Source organism: Dipodomys merriami, unplaced genomic scaffold (assembly GCF_024711535.1).
Source record: "Dipodomys merriami isolate MVZ:Mamm:240054 unplaced genomic scaffold, mDipMer1.0.p SCAF_110, whole genome shotgun sequence".
In the NCBI taxonomy this organism is placed as follows: domain Eukaryota; kingdom Metazoa; phylum Chordata; class Mammalia; order Rodentia; family Heteromyidae; genus Dipodomys; species Dipodomys merriami.
In genome coordinates this window covers 2,329,327-2,345,531 of record NW_027202383.1, presented here as the reverse complement: position 1 = coordinate 2,345,531, position 16,205 = coordinate 2,329,327, and positions in this window count along the sequence as shown.

The following is a 16,205-nucleotide window of genomic DNA, read 5'->3' as shown; positions in this document are numbered from 1 at the left end:
CAGGATTTCCAAGAGTGCCGACCCTGGTTAAAACAATAAATGATAACAATCAGACGGAGTTGATGAGACTCATTCCCTGGCCTGCCAAGGGTCTCCTTATTTGGAAACTGGGACAGAAAGAATGTTACCAGGGGTTGCAACCTTGAGGTCTCTGTGCTTAGAACCAGAATTTGTACAGGTTCTGAGGGTGAGGGATACTGAGGAAGTTCCAAATCCACAGGGTTAAAGCCCTGTGAAGCAATGCATGAGACAGGGGAAACAAGGGGGGTGGGGGGGCAGGGAGGAGGGAGAGGAAAGCAGGCATGTTCATCATTCACCCTGACCTTCCAGGAATCTGCTGACAGACACAAAGTGTTGTGTGTGACTTTCTGCCTGGAACCTGGAGTGGCTGCCGCCTCTCAGAGAAGGGAAGGAAGGAGCAGAAATGAGGCCGGGAAGGGGGGGGGTGAGGGGGGGGGAGTTGGGGAGGGGATGGTCTGGGAGTTGTGTCCAGGGATGTTGTTGGATGCCATCTGCTGGTAGCAAAAAGAACTGCACATGCCCTCTGCCAAGAAGGTGAAAGGACTTGAATGTACAAGAGATCCATTTCATACCTTTGATGAGCCAGATGCCTCTCTGTGCCCTTTGCCTCCTCTGAATGTGGCGTTCCTGTGAGAGAAGAATGTCTATGCCTGTCTTACCATGGGAAACTGAGGTTCCGTGATGATTCACTTCACCAAGAGCAAGAATAGACCGATTGGTGGCTACTGAATAATCAGTCTGTGTTCTGAACTCAGAGTGGTTGGAAGCCTTCCTGGATGTAAATGCTAGCTGCATGCATGGCTGAACGAAGTCGGGCTAATGTGTCCTTTTGTATTAAGTCTGCAGGAATCCAATGGAATCGGAAGACGAGAATGCAAAGATAAGAGCGGTAGCTGCGGTCTGGGCTGGTTCCATGGAATGAATGCCCAGTGCCTGACCCGCCCTGCTCCCTTTCAAGCTGCAGCAGGACAAACACTTCAAAGCCCAGGCAGATTTCACTCCTTCCTGACCTCTGTCCAGCACTCAGCTTGTCCTCGAGGGGCCACACAAGAAAGAAAGCAGAGCTGGGGCTGCCCAGGCAGGCACTGGACTTCAAAGAGATTCAAACCAGCCCAAGGTGATAGGTAACTGACCACAGGTTCTGAAGAAAGGGCCTCTGCTACTGAGCTACTTCACGCCAGCCACCCGATGCTTTCTGCTCAAAGCAGGACCCTGGTTCCCTCAAACATCAGGCGACATTCCAACACATCAAGCCTTTTCAGATGGACTCTCTCTACTCATCCATCTATTCCCTCCCAACCTCACCCCTTCCCCAAACACTGGGGCCTCTCTTCACATGGACATTACTGCTCAGGGGTGAAACTGTGCCAGCGGCTGACTCCTTCCAAAGCCAGCCTCCACATCCCTAAACGCTGGGATCTTCTGACATTTGGAATCCTTATAATTCTTTGGCCTCCCTTGGGCCAACTTCTATTCAACCTTCCAGGCCCTGGCATGAAATTTGGATTTAATCTCTTGACTCCCCCAATTGCTAGGTGCTGTGTGACTTTGGCCAGGAAGCCCATTTCCCTATGGAAGTGTCCAATGGCTCTTCCTAGTCTTGATCATCATGACAGCTGTGCCACACGGCAGCCTCCACGTGGAATTCTCGCCCTCCTTCATCCCACCCTCTCTTAGGCCCAAGAAGTCTGGCCATAGAGGCTTCATAGGCTCCTGACCACAGAGCCAGGAAGCCGAGGCACTACCCAAAGACGACTCTGGACCAGCACCGGAATCCCTCGGTCATTTTCAGAATAGATCCAGCTGCCACCAGCTGACAGTCTCCACACCCACATGCCAGGCCAGCCACGTGCTGGGTCCCAGATAACCATCTCCTGGCTCCATCAGAGCCGGCTCCAGAAAGCAGACCTTCCCTAGAGTGAGCTACAAACCTGTCAGCAGGCGCTGGGAAAGCCTCCCACGGGAACAGCTCGCCCTTCTCGGGTCACAGGCGCGGTTCCAAGAAAGCTGGGCACACAGCGCCGCTGGAGGCCGGCCCAGCCAGCGCACACTCGCCCGATTGTGTGGGAACCCGGGGAGAAACAGTATCCGCTCTGAGATGCACAAAGTGGCCATCGGCCCCCCCGGCCCCCCCCTCACAGGTGGCACCGTGGGGATTCTTAACAGGGGCCTGTCCAAGACAACCAGATACTGTTCCACAGGGAGCCCAGGGCCTTCCCACGGCTCTCCCGTCCACTTTCACTAAAGAAAAGAAAATCAGCAAGTGGAATCAAAGGAGCGCCATCCTTGTAAAGCCTCAATAAGAACTTCATGGCAAGCCCCTCCCACCCCTCAGCGTCCAGGTGTTGGGGTAATAGGCATCGTCTCCACTTCACAGAGCCGGGAAGAACCCGACACTCATGGCCATCCTCCTCTCTCAGCCTCCAAGACTCAGCACTCCTCTCCAAGCACCCTTCATTCCTTTGTCAAACACCACCAGGCTCGCTGGGTGGGGGTGGCTCACACTTGTAATCCTCGCTACTCAGGAGGCAGAGATCTGTGGATCACCGTTTGAATGCAGTTCCCACAGGGCAGTCTTCGAGACTCTGATCTCCAATTAGCCGGCAAAAAGCTGGAAGTGGAACTGTGGCTCACGTGGTTGAGCACCATCCTTGAGTGAAAAAGCTAGGGAACTGCACACAGGCCCCGAGTTCAAGCCCCAGTACTGCTACCAACTACAACAACAAAATAATACCCCGCACACTCAGGACTCACTGAGTACCTCCCATCGCCACGGCTCAGGCCCGCTGGAAATGTGTCCACACTGTGTGGAGATTGGGCCCGGCTAGGAGAGGCACCATCTGCTTGAAGGAGGCTCTTCCTGGTGAACTTACCTAGTCTTCTCGCAACCGTGGACATCTTCGGGGTGTCACCTGCTCCCCCATGCTCCAGGTGTAGGCGGGAGAGGCAGTCCACCGCATTGTGACTCTTCCTGCATTCCCTCAGACAGCTGTGGGAACCTGTGAAGGGATTGTCACCATCACCAGGCTGGAACAGAGAAACCCAGCCTGGCCCTGGCACCAGCCTTGGCTTTGAGCCACTGGCCCATTACACACACCGAGCTTGACCAGACAGCAGTGATCAATGAACCAGACTCAGGAGAGCAGTCATCGCACCGCCCTGACACTGCTCGATCTGTAGCTTCGCTGCAGACACAAACGGTACCTGGGTGAGTTTGGGGGAGGTGGGGCAGGGGTTTTGTTTCATTTTATGCTGGTACTGGCATAAAACTGAGTTTTTTCACTCCAAGTGGGTGCTCTACCACTTGAGCCACGTGCTCCAAGATAAGAGTCTCACAGGTGGGTCTGCCCATGCTGGCCTTGAACCATCACCCTCAGATCTCAACCTCCTGAGTAGCTAAGATTACAGGCGTGAGCCACTGGCACCCAGCCTGGGCAAGTTTTAATGCTATGTTGGGGGCCATGACATGATAGAAAAATGGCGGGAAAATGTCTCCCATCAGGAGACACATAGAAATGCCCCCCTCCTGCATGTCCGCCAGGAACTGCTCCCTCCTGGGAGGTGGACAGTAAACCGGTGTATAAAGAAAAAGACTTGCTGGGAATGCATCTAGATAGTTTTTCAAAAGTACAGTGGAAGCAGATTTAATATGGATTGAATCCTCATTCTCAGGAGGTTTTACATAAAATCATATCTAGTCTGTAGGACACACCAATGAAGAATTGCCACCTCCATCTTACAGATGAGAAGCTGAGACCCGGAGATTAACTAACACATTCTAAACCAGTCCTCACCCCACAATTCAGCAGCACCAGAAAAACCAAACTGGGAAAGATTTTGAAACAGAAAAAAATTAAATTAGTAGGAGTTCTATCTAGAGGTTTCTTCCAGGTTATTTGTGGGTCTTTGAGCTGACTTCATACTGCAGAAAGCTGACAGGAATGTAAGTGTGGAAAGGCAAATGAACTTTGGCTCCTGGAGATACTGTTGGCCACTGCCCTGTAGTTAGCCACTTGCTCTGAACGTATCTGCAAACTCCCTTCCAATCTGCAATTGTCTACATTTCTATGTTCTTTGAATTCTTCATAGAATTTGTTTTTATAATTTGCTAGTACCTTCATTAATTAATGAGTTAAATAATACCTTTGTAATATATTCATTGCATAGTTCCACAAAATCATGATTTTTTAAAACTATTTAGGATTCAAACTCAAGGTTGCTGATTCTACTTACACACACACACACACACACACACACACATCAATGCTGATCAGGAGTTGTTATTAAGCTCTCCTCCAAAGGCAATTTACCATGGTTGAAAACAATTTTTTAAGTGAGCTCAGAAATACAGCATGTGCTTCGCATATTTAAGGACCTAAGTTCAATCCCCAGTATATGCACACACAAAAATAAGAAAGAAGGAAAGAGAGAAAAGAGAGAGAGAGAGAGAGAGAAAGAGAGAGAGAGAGAGAGAGAGAGAGAGAGAGAGATGAGGAAGGGAAAGGAAGGAAGGAAGGAAGGAAGGAAGGAAGGAAGGAAGGAAGGAAGGAAGGAAAGAAGGAAGGAAGGATGTGTTTTCTGGCTTTCCTGTCTCCACCTCTACCCAGTCCATAAAGCTTCAGCCCTATGTGTTCATGTTTCTCAGGGTAAACTGGCACGTGATCGGACTAAACATGCAGGCCGGATTGGGATGAACCAAACTGAACCTGAGCCCACCTGCCTATACCTATCCAGAAATATCTGCCTTCCCACAATGCAGTGCTCTGAATGGTCTTCCTGAAATAGCCCATACAGAAATACGAAGCAACCCTAGGACACCACACACACACACACACACACACACACACACACACACACACACACACACACACACACACACATACATAGTGGGATTCTATGGCTCCATCAGAAACAATGACATTGCCCTATTTGTTAGGAAATGGAAAGACTTGGAAGAAATTATATTAAGTGAAGTAAGCCAGACTCAAAGAAACATAGGTCCCACGGTTTCCCTTATCTACAATAACTAGTAAATGTCTAGGACAAGCAGAAAAGGTCAAAAGCTATGTACATATGACCATATAACCTGATGCTAAACGAAATGAACCCCAAGATAGGGACACAATAGGTTTTATCTTTGTTGTTGTTTTTAATGTACTTATAATGTACTATGTAATTTTTTTTGTCTCTTTGTATGTTCTTCCCACACGGTATAACCCCTGTTTTCACTGTATTTGATTCCGGTGCCCTGAATCTTGTATATACATTTTTTTAATTTGGGGAGGGGAAGGGAAATAACAAAATGCTGAAACAAGGATACAGGTTGACCCCTTGTAACAATGAGGGGGACAGAAGGGATAGTAGGGGAAAAACCAAGGAGTGGGTAACAATGCTCCATAGGAAATGTACTCACTATCTTACTCATGTAACTGTAACCCCTCTGTACAATATCTTTACCATAAAACATATATATATGGTGCAACTGAAGACAATTAACTAAAATGTCCTGTCATTTGTGGACGACTCTGCCCGGTGGAATAATCAGGTTGTTGGCTATCTTGGGCTCTGCTCTTTATCAGCTTCAGACCCAAACCAATGGCGTGGTGCGATGTTGCTGCATCCTGAGCTGTAGACTCAGTTGCACAAGTGTGCCTATCTGTGGGACAGAATAGTTATTAATTAAATTAACTCCTCCATCACACTGTTCTGAAAACACATCCTGGCTTTATTTCACACTGTAAATAAGTTCAACCATGTCGTCAAAAGCCATTCTGGAGAGATTTGACAGTAATCCCAGCCGCTCTGAAAAAATGCTTCCAAATGTGGACACTTGAGCCTAGCTGGCCTTTATTTATTTATTACTCCTAGGTAGGAATTAAGAGTCCAAGTCATTTTCTATTTAAGTTTCTCCTTCTGCTGGGTGCTAGAGAGGGGTTCGCTGAAATCCTACCTTCCGCTGGCTGGCTATCATGCTTTTAAAACATTTGTATCTCGTGGGTTCTATCCTACCAAAACTCCACTGAGCCAAAATTATCCCTAGCTCACAAAAGTTAGGAAGCTCAAGCAAATTCCACGTCCCTCGGTAGATTCTTCCACACAGAATTATGGCGGCTGGACAAATTCATTGCATAATTCAGATCCCAGGAAAACATCTGAAAGGTAACAGAACACGAGAGAATAAGGAAAATAAGAGGGAAGCCATGAAAAAGGCAAACATTTATGATGACAGCTTTCACAAACGCCAGTATATCTAGACAAGCGTTGGGAGTGACTTTTTTCTAATTATCTTTAAGTAGGCCCAACGAGTTACGATTTAACACAGCAGTTTCTGAGTGAAACGCATTCAGTGATCCTCCCGTGGTCCCTCCGGTGACAGCGTCCATCGGCTGAGCTCTGGACCATGGCTGCTCTCTTCCAGCCAGCTTCAGAAGTCTTAAGAGTCTTCCTCTTTGAAAAAGAGGCACCTGTCAGCCGGGCACCAGTAGCTCACACCTGTCAGCCTAGCAACTCAGAAGGCTGAGATCTGAGGATCGTGGTTCAAAGCCACCCAGGCAGGAAAAGTCCGTGAATAACCAGAAGTGGTGCTGTGGCTCAAGTGGTAGAGTGCTCACTTTGAGCTGAAGAGCACAGGGATAGCGCTCAGGCCCAGAGTTCAAAACCCACGACCTATGAGAGAGAGGAGGGAGGGCATCTGTCTGCTTTTCAAAGAAATCTCATTTCTGACTCCCCAGGAGTCTTGGGACCTAATGCTGAACCAAAGTATTGGATCTGTCTCTAATCCCTCCTGGTGACAGAGTGTGGCATACTTATTGTTAGCTTTTGCTTTCCTAATAACTCCCTTATTTTTTTTTTTTGCTGCTCTTTTATGTTTCTCAAAAGATAGACTGTCCTAGCAGAGAGCGACAAAGGCTACATGTTGTCCTTCATATGAGGAAGCGAGAACTCATTTTTAATAAACATATAAGCAAATACTTTGGTAAGTATGCAGGGTACATTAATGTATTAGCAGAAATAGGGTTGTACTGTTCATCAAGAAATGGAAAGACCTGGAAAAATGATGTTAAGTGGAGTAAGTCAGTCCCAGAAAGACAAAGGATGCATGTTTTCCCTTGTATGCAGAAGCTAGGTTTAGTTTATAAGCATCTAAGTGTGCAAGTGTGGGCGGCATGCAAGTGTATACAAATGTATTCATTGAACATGGCAAATTCAAGGGAGATCTCAAATAGTGCAAGTCCTTAGAAAGGCAAACACAAAGTTCAACAAAACACACACCAGGAATCGGGTACTTGAAAGAGGTGGGGTGGGGTCAAGAGGAAAAGGGTGGAGAAATGAGGAGGAGAAGTGGAAGATGCAGTTAGGACAATGAGTGAGGCTGGTGAAAGGGTGGCATTGGCCAAGATGCATCATAGTCAGAGACTGAAGAACGTCAACTCCTTGTTACAGTTCCTTAACGCGGTTTGTTTTTAAGTTGAATACCTGACACAGACACACACACACACACAAAAAAAGGCAGACCGTCTTTTGTAAAATAACCCCTCTGCCCCGACCCACAAAGTTGTCTATCTTTCTAGAGATAAAATGCACTCACAGTGCTGTGGTTAAACCCACAGTCTGGGACTTTCAGTTCCACAAGGCCAATCAGTTTATGATGTAAACACCTGCAAGTCAATTGGACCCCATGTGGGCACATGGAGTCAGACTCCACTGACCTGGTCTGGGACGGGGTTTAGGCACACACCATCTGCACTATCCCCCTTCCCGACTGATTTGATGGCACAGCCCATGGTAAGAATCATGGCTGCTAAGACCCACAATGTGGGTCTCCAACCTCTCTTGAGCAGCAGCCACAGCTGCCATTTTGGGGGAGGGCACCAAATTCGCTGTGTCATGTGGCATAAATGGAATTCAAGGTGCACAGAGAGGGGTTCTGGCAGGGTGTGCACCCCCCAGAGAACCCCACCTTCACCGGGTGCTGGTGGCTCATGCCTATAATCCTAGCTTACTCAAGAGGCTGAGATCTGAGGATCACCGTTCAAAGCCAGCCTGGGCAGGAAAGTCTACGAGACTCTTTTCTCCAATTAACCACCAGAAAACCGGAAGTGGTGCTGTGACTCAAAGTCCCTGAGCAAAAGAGCTCAGGGAAAAGCCCAGGCCTTGAGTTAAAGCCCCACCAGACAAAAAAGAAAAAACAAAGGAATCTCCCCTTCCTGGGAAACATACAAGGCGTGTTCTCAAAGAATTCCAGCCTCAGTGTGTCAGAGTTATCATCTACTCCATTTCCATCCTTCGATGGGATGGTTGGACAAAATGAATGGCAATGAGTTTCCACCTCCTTTGTGTGTGCGAATTCTGAGGCTGGACATTATTCTGAGCTTTTTTGCTCAAGGTTACAGCTCTACTACTTGAGCCATAGCTCCATTTCCAACTGTTTTGATGCTTAATTGGAGATATGAGTCTCACACACTTTTCTACCTGGACTTGGCTTCAAATCTCAGTCCTTAGATCTTAGCCTTCTGAGTAGCGAGGAGGACAGGCTGAGCCACTGATGTCCAGCTCTTCCCATCACTTTTTACAGTTTCTGCTGGTGGTAGATATCTCTCTTCTCCTGCCTCCTGCTGCCCAGTGTTGTTACCTTTGGCCACCTCCAGCGACCTCATCACTATTCCTGAAGACGCCCAGCCACCCCCACACCTTCCCTAAAACTAATACCAATAGAATACAGGATGAGGTTGCTACTGCAGATCCCAGGATGCCATAAAGAAACTACAAACCAAAACATGAAACTCCAGGTAAAATTCCACTTCTCTAAAGCACACAGCTGCTGCCACCGAGGCCCGGATGGCTCTGGTCTGGGGTTCGCTCTAACCTGAGTCCCGTCCCTCCTCGCTCAGCAGTCAGGGCATGCCAGCCTCTGGTCACAGGCCTCAAAATCCCACAGCCTCTCGGCATGGACATGGGCCTCCTGAATCCAAATGGGATCTGGAAGGCTGCCTGGCCCCATTGAGCAGCCCACGTTCCTTCCATCTTGTGGCTCTTCCCGTAGGAGACCTCGGCTTCTAGTTGATGGGTAGAGATGGGAAGAAACCTTTGTACTGCTTTGGCCCAGAGGAACACCAGTCACCACTGCTCTAATCCCACAGACAAGAGTGTCCTGACCCCACCTGACCCAGGAGTGGGGGCAGGGAAGCGCAGGCCCATGCCAGCAGCCCTTCCCCAGCAACTCTACAACGTGGAACAAAAGCTAACTTGGTAGAGGACAGCCAACCATCACAGCTGTCCTTCCCAGCCTCAGAGTCCCCGCACTCCATCCCTGACCCCCACATCACAAAAAATAATGTCCAAACCATCAGCACATTGGATGTTAGCGAGCAGGTACTCAGTGCCTGAGAGAGAGAGCTCCCTGCCTCTGTTATTACTGTACTGTAATACAGCCGTGGCAGAGATGGAACGCAGAACAGTTCGGCTCCCGCCCTTCCGCGCGCCCCAGCTGGGCTCATGGCCTCCATCTTCTAGAACATGGCGATGGTGATGGAGCTGCAGCTGCCGGGGCTCCCTGTTCCCACCCAAGCGGACTGGGGCCTGCTGATCTTGCACAACAGAAAGGCAAGCTGTGTTTGGCGTGAGTCGTGGGGTCTGGTTTATATTTGTTCCTGGTCAAAACAGGAAGTGCTCACCCGATTTTTCAAGAAAAAAAAAGCATATTTGTCAAAACATGTTTTTTACAAAAGCAAATAAGCACACTGGTTCAACTCTGAGTAAGACGTGGACATTGCTTGTAGACTTTCTCATGGCCTCCTCCCAGGAGCTGGGCCAGGACGGGTGTTGAGGGGTTTCTTGGGAGTGGAGCTCTGCTGGCTCCTGCCCGCTTCCCTCCCTCCCCCCAGGCACTGCCCATGACTGCCCCTCCACCGCCCATGACTGCCCCTCCACCGCCCATGACTGCCCCTCCACCGCCCATGACTGCCCCTCCACCGCCCATGACTGCCCCTCCACCGCCCATGACTGCCCCTCTACTGCCCATGACTGCCCCTCCACCACCCATGACTGCCCCTCCACCGCCCATGACTGCCCCTCCACCGCCCATGACTGCCCCTCCACCGCCCATGACTGCCCCTCCACCGCCCATGACTGCCCCTCCACCGCGCATGACTGCCCCTCCACCGCGCATGACTGCCCCTCCACCGCCCATGACTGCCCCTCCACTGCCCATGACTGCCCCTCCACCGCCCATGACTGCCCCTCCACCGCGCATGACTGTCCCTCCACCGCGCATGACTGCCCCTCCACCGCCCATGACTGCCCCTCCACCGCCCATGACTGCCCCTCCACCGCCCATGACTGGCTCTCTCAGTAGGTGCAGAATGCAGCTGTTAGAAACCACATGACACAGGAAGATGACTCCGATATCTTGCTAGATTTGGGAACCTAGGTTCTAGCCCTCTCAGCCTTTTATGTGGGGGAGTGGAAACAGACAAGATTCTGTTTCAATTTCCAGAAAATTCTTCAATAAAATACCTAAAAAGTGGCCTGGAGTCCAGGCACTAGCGGCTCATACCTGTAATCCTAGCTACTCATGTGGCTGAGATCTGAGGATCACAGCTCCAAGTTTGAGGCTCATAGCTTGGAGAAAAGATCAACTAGTGATCAAAATATGGTTCAAGTCCCTGACAGGCTGGATGAGCTGTTCAAAGGCACATGATGGTGGATACATTCTGTAAGCACACTGGTGATAACAAATCCCCACGACTTCGTTTCAGGAGCCCCAAAATACATCAAATAGTTCTCAGCTGAGTGTTTCAAAAAGCCACAGCTGCCGGGCGCCAGTGGCTCACACCTGTAATCCTAGCTACTGAGGAGGCTGAGATCTGAGGATCGAGGTTCAAAGCCAGCCCAGGCAGGAAAGTCTGTGAGACTCTTATCTCCAATAAACCACTAGAAAAACAGAAGTGGCACTGTGGCTCAAGTGGTAGAATGCTCACCTTGAGCTGAAGAGTGCCTGGACAGCACCCAGGCCCAGAGTTCAAGCCCCACTACCAAAAAATAAAAAGCGCCACGGTTTACCCACAAGCACGGGTCACTCTCCCAGACACAACCGCTTCCGTAAATGTTTTTTTCCCTTTTCAAGCCAGGCATTAGTTGGCTCACACTTGTAATCCTAGCTACTCAGGTGGCTGAGATCTGAGGAGCACAGCTCAAAGTCAACCCAGGCAAGGAAATCCATCAGACTCTTATTTCCAATTAACCGGCAAAAAGCCAGAACTGCTCGAGCACCAGCCTTGAGCAAAAAATGCCAAGGGACAGGACCAAAGCCCTGAATTCAAGCCCCAGTATCCGTATGCACATGTGCACACGCACACACAGTTTTCCTTTCCCACAGTTCACATTGGCGTAGGCTGTGCAGTGTCACCCCTAAGCTGCCCCATGAGTCAGAATTGCAACTGCCAGACATTAGCTAGTCCCTCACACTGCTGACTAAAGGTGCCGCGGCAGGCAGGGCCAGGCCTTCCTGACGCCCAAGTCAAGGCTCTGGCCTCTGCTTCCTCCCCTCCACAAGGTCAAGGGCATCAGACAGAGCTCTCCTGTCAGCCAGTGTCACAGGGGTGGGAAGGTGGGTGGTCAGCTGAGATGGACGCCCACTGACACCTCTCTCCTTGCCAGGCCTCATGCTGAGATCTCTCCCCCATCTCTACTCAAGGATGAGACACTCAGCAAAGAGCTCTTTTAAGGATCTTGAACCTGTTCCCTTATCCCATTGCCCACTGTCTGCAATAGATGGTGCTGTGGGAATCAGAGCTAAGAAGGCCGTGTCTCCAGTATCAGGAGGAAGCTATGCCCCCCGCCCCTGACGCCACCTGCCCAGCTGGCTCTCTCAGGCCAGCAAAGCCATACAAGACTGTTTTGTCCAGTTGGTTTTTGTTGGTTCGGCAGTAGTGTGGTTTGAGCCCAGCTTCACATTTGCTAGGCAGGTGCTCTAACCCCTGAGCCATGTCTCCAGCCTTATAGTCCACTGGTCATTTTTGAGGTAGGAATTCACTTCCTGCCAGGCATAGGTCTGGACACGATCTATCTGTGTGAGGCTTCCCAGAGCTACCATCAACAGGCACTCTGACCCTGCGCCAAGCTCTTCATTTGCAAAGGAGTCTTGAGAGCTCTTCTGCCCAGGCTGGTCTTAAACTTCCATCCCAACCATCTCAGCCCCCCAGCTTGGTAGGGATTACAGGCATGAACCACTGGCACCCAGTGAAATGAAGTTTTACAACAGCTTTGATATGAGAGCAAGAGCGAGAGCGAGAGAGAATCTCCTACTCACCTCCTTTAGCCAGTTGGGGGGAAGGAAAAATCCTCCATCTTCAAACAGGTGTCAACAAGTATGCAGTTAACAAGCAACTCCTTCCCCTCCCTATAGGAGGAGCTCTCCCTCAGGTGGGAGCACTAAGCCTTCACCCACAAGATCGGAGCAAAGGACCACCAGGAGGGAAAGCCCTGGGCATTCCCAGTGTTGGCTCTGTTGGATGCTTTGCTACTAGATTTCAGACTCTTCCCAAAGTCCCCACCTTCCTAGAGCCAGGAAAGGGAGGTGAAAGGAATTATTAGCAGAGCACGTTTCAAGCCATGGCTACTTCTAGCTCGCTAGCTCGATTTACCAGGGAGCCCAGGAGTTGCGGTGGTAAATGGACGCCTGGGTCCCACTCAGCCCAGTTATGCCTATCCGCCCGTCAGCAGGACAGGACAGGAAAGGCGGCAGCAACCAAACCTACACGAACGCTATCAGTGGCTCGAGAAGCCCAGTGGCCATGCATTCTAAACCAAGGCTCTGTAGCACTCAGAAAAGAGAAGAAGACAGGATGACGATGGCCAGCATTGTCCCTGCCGAACGCAAAGGCCCTTGTATCCAGCCCTGGGAAGGCTGAGGTGGGAGGAACATGAATTTAAGGCCAGCCTCCGCTATATAGTCTCAAAACCCAAAAGGTCCCCCATCCAACTCGGTCCCCAGGGTCCTCTGAGATGCTGACTGGGAGACCCTCACCGGCACAAAAATCTGCAACAAGGCAGGCACCAGTGGCTCACGCCTGTAATCCTAGCTACTTGGGAGGCTAAGGTCTGAGAATTGCAGTTTGGAGCCAGTCTTGTCACAAAAGTCTGGGAGCGAGACTCTTAACTCCAATTAGCCACCATAAAGCCAGGGAACGAGACTCTTAACTCCAATTAGCCACCATAAAGCCAGGGAGAAGCTGGGCTTAAGTGGTAGAGCACCAGCCTTGAGCAAAAAAAAGGGGGGGAGGAGATAAGGGACAGTGCTCAAGCCCTGAATTCAAGGACCAATACTGGCACACACACACACACACACACACACACACACACACACACACACACAAATCTACAACAGTTTATTACTAGGTATGAATAGGGAATAAGGTTTCTCATGACTACATCAGTGATGTTGATGATTTACAAAAACAGTCCATGGTGCTCAGAAGTTAAATAGTAGAGAAATGAAACAACAGACACAAATGCATCTATTATAAACTCAAATCACGCAGTTCCCTAATTGAACATTAGTGTTCATTAGAATCCTATTAGGGCTATAGTTTTATCTGCACTTAATTTTAAATGTAGTTTGGTTTTTTAATTGCAGAAGAGCAATTGTTTTATGTTCGTGTGCATTTCAAAAAGAATGACATAAAAAAATTTCTTAGCTGGGTGCTAGTGGCTCATGCCTGTAATCCTAACTACTTAGGAGACTGAGATCTGAGGATCCCAGTTCAAAGCCAGCCTACTCAGAAAAGTCTGTGAGATTCCTATCATCCAAGTACTCAGCAAAATGCAGGAAGTGGAGGTGTGGCTCAAGTGGTAGAGCACCAACCTTGACTAAAAAAGGCAAGCAAGATAGCACAGCCCTGACTTCAGTACTAGCACACAAAAAAGTAATAATACTTTCATTTAACAGTAACATTTCGAAGATGACTCTTTAAAACATGCTATGTAATATATGTGTCCAGCTACAGGCTGGCTTATGCTAAGAAATTCAGATAGCATGAACTGATCTCTGGAGGACTGGGTAAAAAGTACTTCTGTAGCCAGGCACCAGCGGCTCACACCTATACTCCTAGCTACTCAGGAGGCTGAGATCTGAGGATCACAGTTCAAAGCCAGCCCAGGTAGAAAAGTCCATAACACTCTTATGCCCAATAAACTACTCAGAAAAACCTAGATGTAGCACTGTGACTCAAGTGGTAGAATGCTAGCCTTGAGCACAAAGAGACTCAGAGACAGAGCCCCAGCCCTGAGCTCAAGTCTCAGGACCGGGAGAAAGGGTGGGGAAAGAGGGAGAGGGAGGGGGGAGGAAGCACTTCCATGCACAATAAATTCTACCTGCTGTGTGTGTGTGTGTGTGTGTGTGTGTGTGTGTACACACACATGGGTATGTGTGCATGCCCATGCCCGTTATGAGGCTTGAAACCAGGGCCTGAGCACTATCCCTGAGCCTCTTTGTGCTCAAGGCTAGCACTCTACCATTTGGAGCCATAGTGCCATTTTCAGCTTTTTTTTTTTTTTTTTTAAATTGTATTTTATTTTATTTGAGAACATACTGTACAAAGGGGCTACAATTACATGGGCAGGATAATGGATACATTTCTTACCAAGCATTGCAGCCTCCTCCTTTGTTTACCCTTCACTTCCCTTCCCCGCCTCCCCCCTCCCCCCCCATTTTCAGCTTTTTGATAGTTGGTTGAGGATTACAGTCTCACAGACCTTCCTGCCAGGGCTGGCTTTGAACCTCAGTCCTCAGATCTCAGCCTCCCAAGTAGCTGGGACTACAGGCGTGAACCGCCAACACCCAGCTTTCTACCTGTTGTCTTTCATGGGCCACCTGGCATCGAGACCCCAGACTTTAATCCACAGTGACGTCTCCTTCAATAAAGTAGTTTCAACTGCCTCATCAATGTGTCTTTTTTAGGACACCCCCAAAATATGAATCCACAAGACAAAGGACAAAAGTGAATATTACCCAGTGACTACCCAAAAGGAAAATATGAAACCCTCAAACAAACAAACGTGTGACTTCAAATGTATAAACCATTTCTTCCCAGCTTGGCTCTGTGGACCATCTCGGAAAAGGATGTTTTTACAATCAGGGCAGAAATATGACTGGCTGTTCCCACATTTACATTTCTTTGTTGCAAAAAAAAAAAAAAAAAGAATGTGACTTGTTGGGGTTCCAGCAGCAGAGAAAGCAGCAGAAGTGGTGGTTACTTTCCAATGTGAACTTCAAACCACAATCTCCGGTGCACAAAAGAAGAGCGTGAGTCACAGGAAGAGGCCACTTGTTTGCAAAACTCATTAGAAGCAATGCAGGCTGAACGGGCTTCCTGCTCAGTGAAAAGATCCTGGCATCGTGACAAGCCACCTCAGGGCTCTGACCATTAGAAATCTGGGCACAACCAGATCTGTTCTGTCCCTTGGATTCTCATGGCCCTCCCTTCCCACCCCCCTCCCCTCGGCTGCCTGGCCTGCACTGCCTTCCCAGTCCTGTGGCTCATAACCAAGAGCCCAGCCAAGGGGGCTCAGGCCGTGTCCCCTGGGGCGAGTTTCTTGGCTCCTTTTCTTCAGAGTGGCTGAATCAAGATGTTCGTTCCAGCCAGGCACCAGTGGCTCACACCTGTAATCCTAGCTACTCAGGAGGCTGAGATCTGAGGCTCATAGTTCAAGGACAGGAAAGTCTGTGAGACTCTTAGCTCCAAGGAACCACCCAAGAGCCAGAAGTCAAAGTGTGGCTGAAATAGTGGAACACCAGTCTGGAGTGGAAAAACTAAGGCACAGCACCCAGACCCTGAGTTCAAGCCCCAATACAGGACAACAATGCTCTTCCCCAGGAACTCCCCGAGAGGAGCCCTGGGCTGTTAGAATTCCTGGCCTGACCAGTTAGATGCAAGTCAGCTGGGAGCTGCAAAAGGACACAGCCTCCATCTAACAGGCGCGTCTCCATCAAGCACGCCTCAGACTCCTTCAAAGGACTCATTCAACCAGGTGACAGACGCCCAAATACTGCTTGATTCTGTAGGCCTAGCCTAAGAGCCTGGGATCTTGTATTCCTCCAGGACTCTCTGGCGGGCAGAGATGAGACTTGGAGAGTCACAAACCAACATGGATTTCAGATCTAAACAAACAGCCACAGACTATTT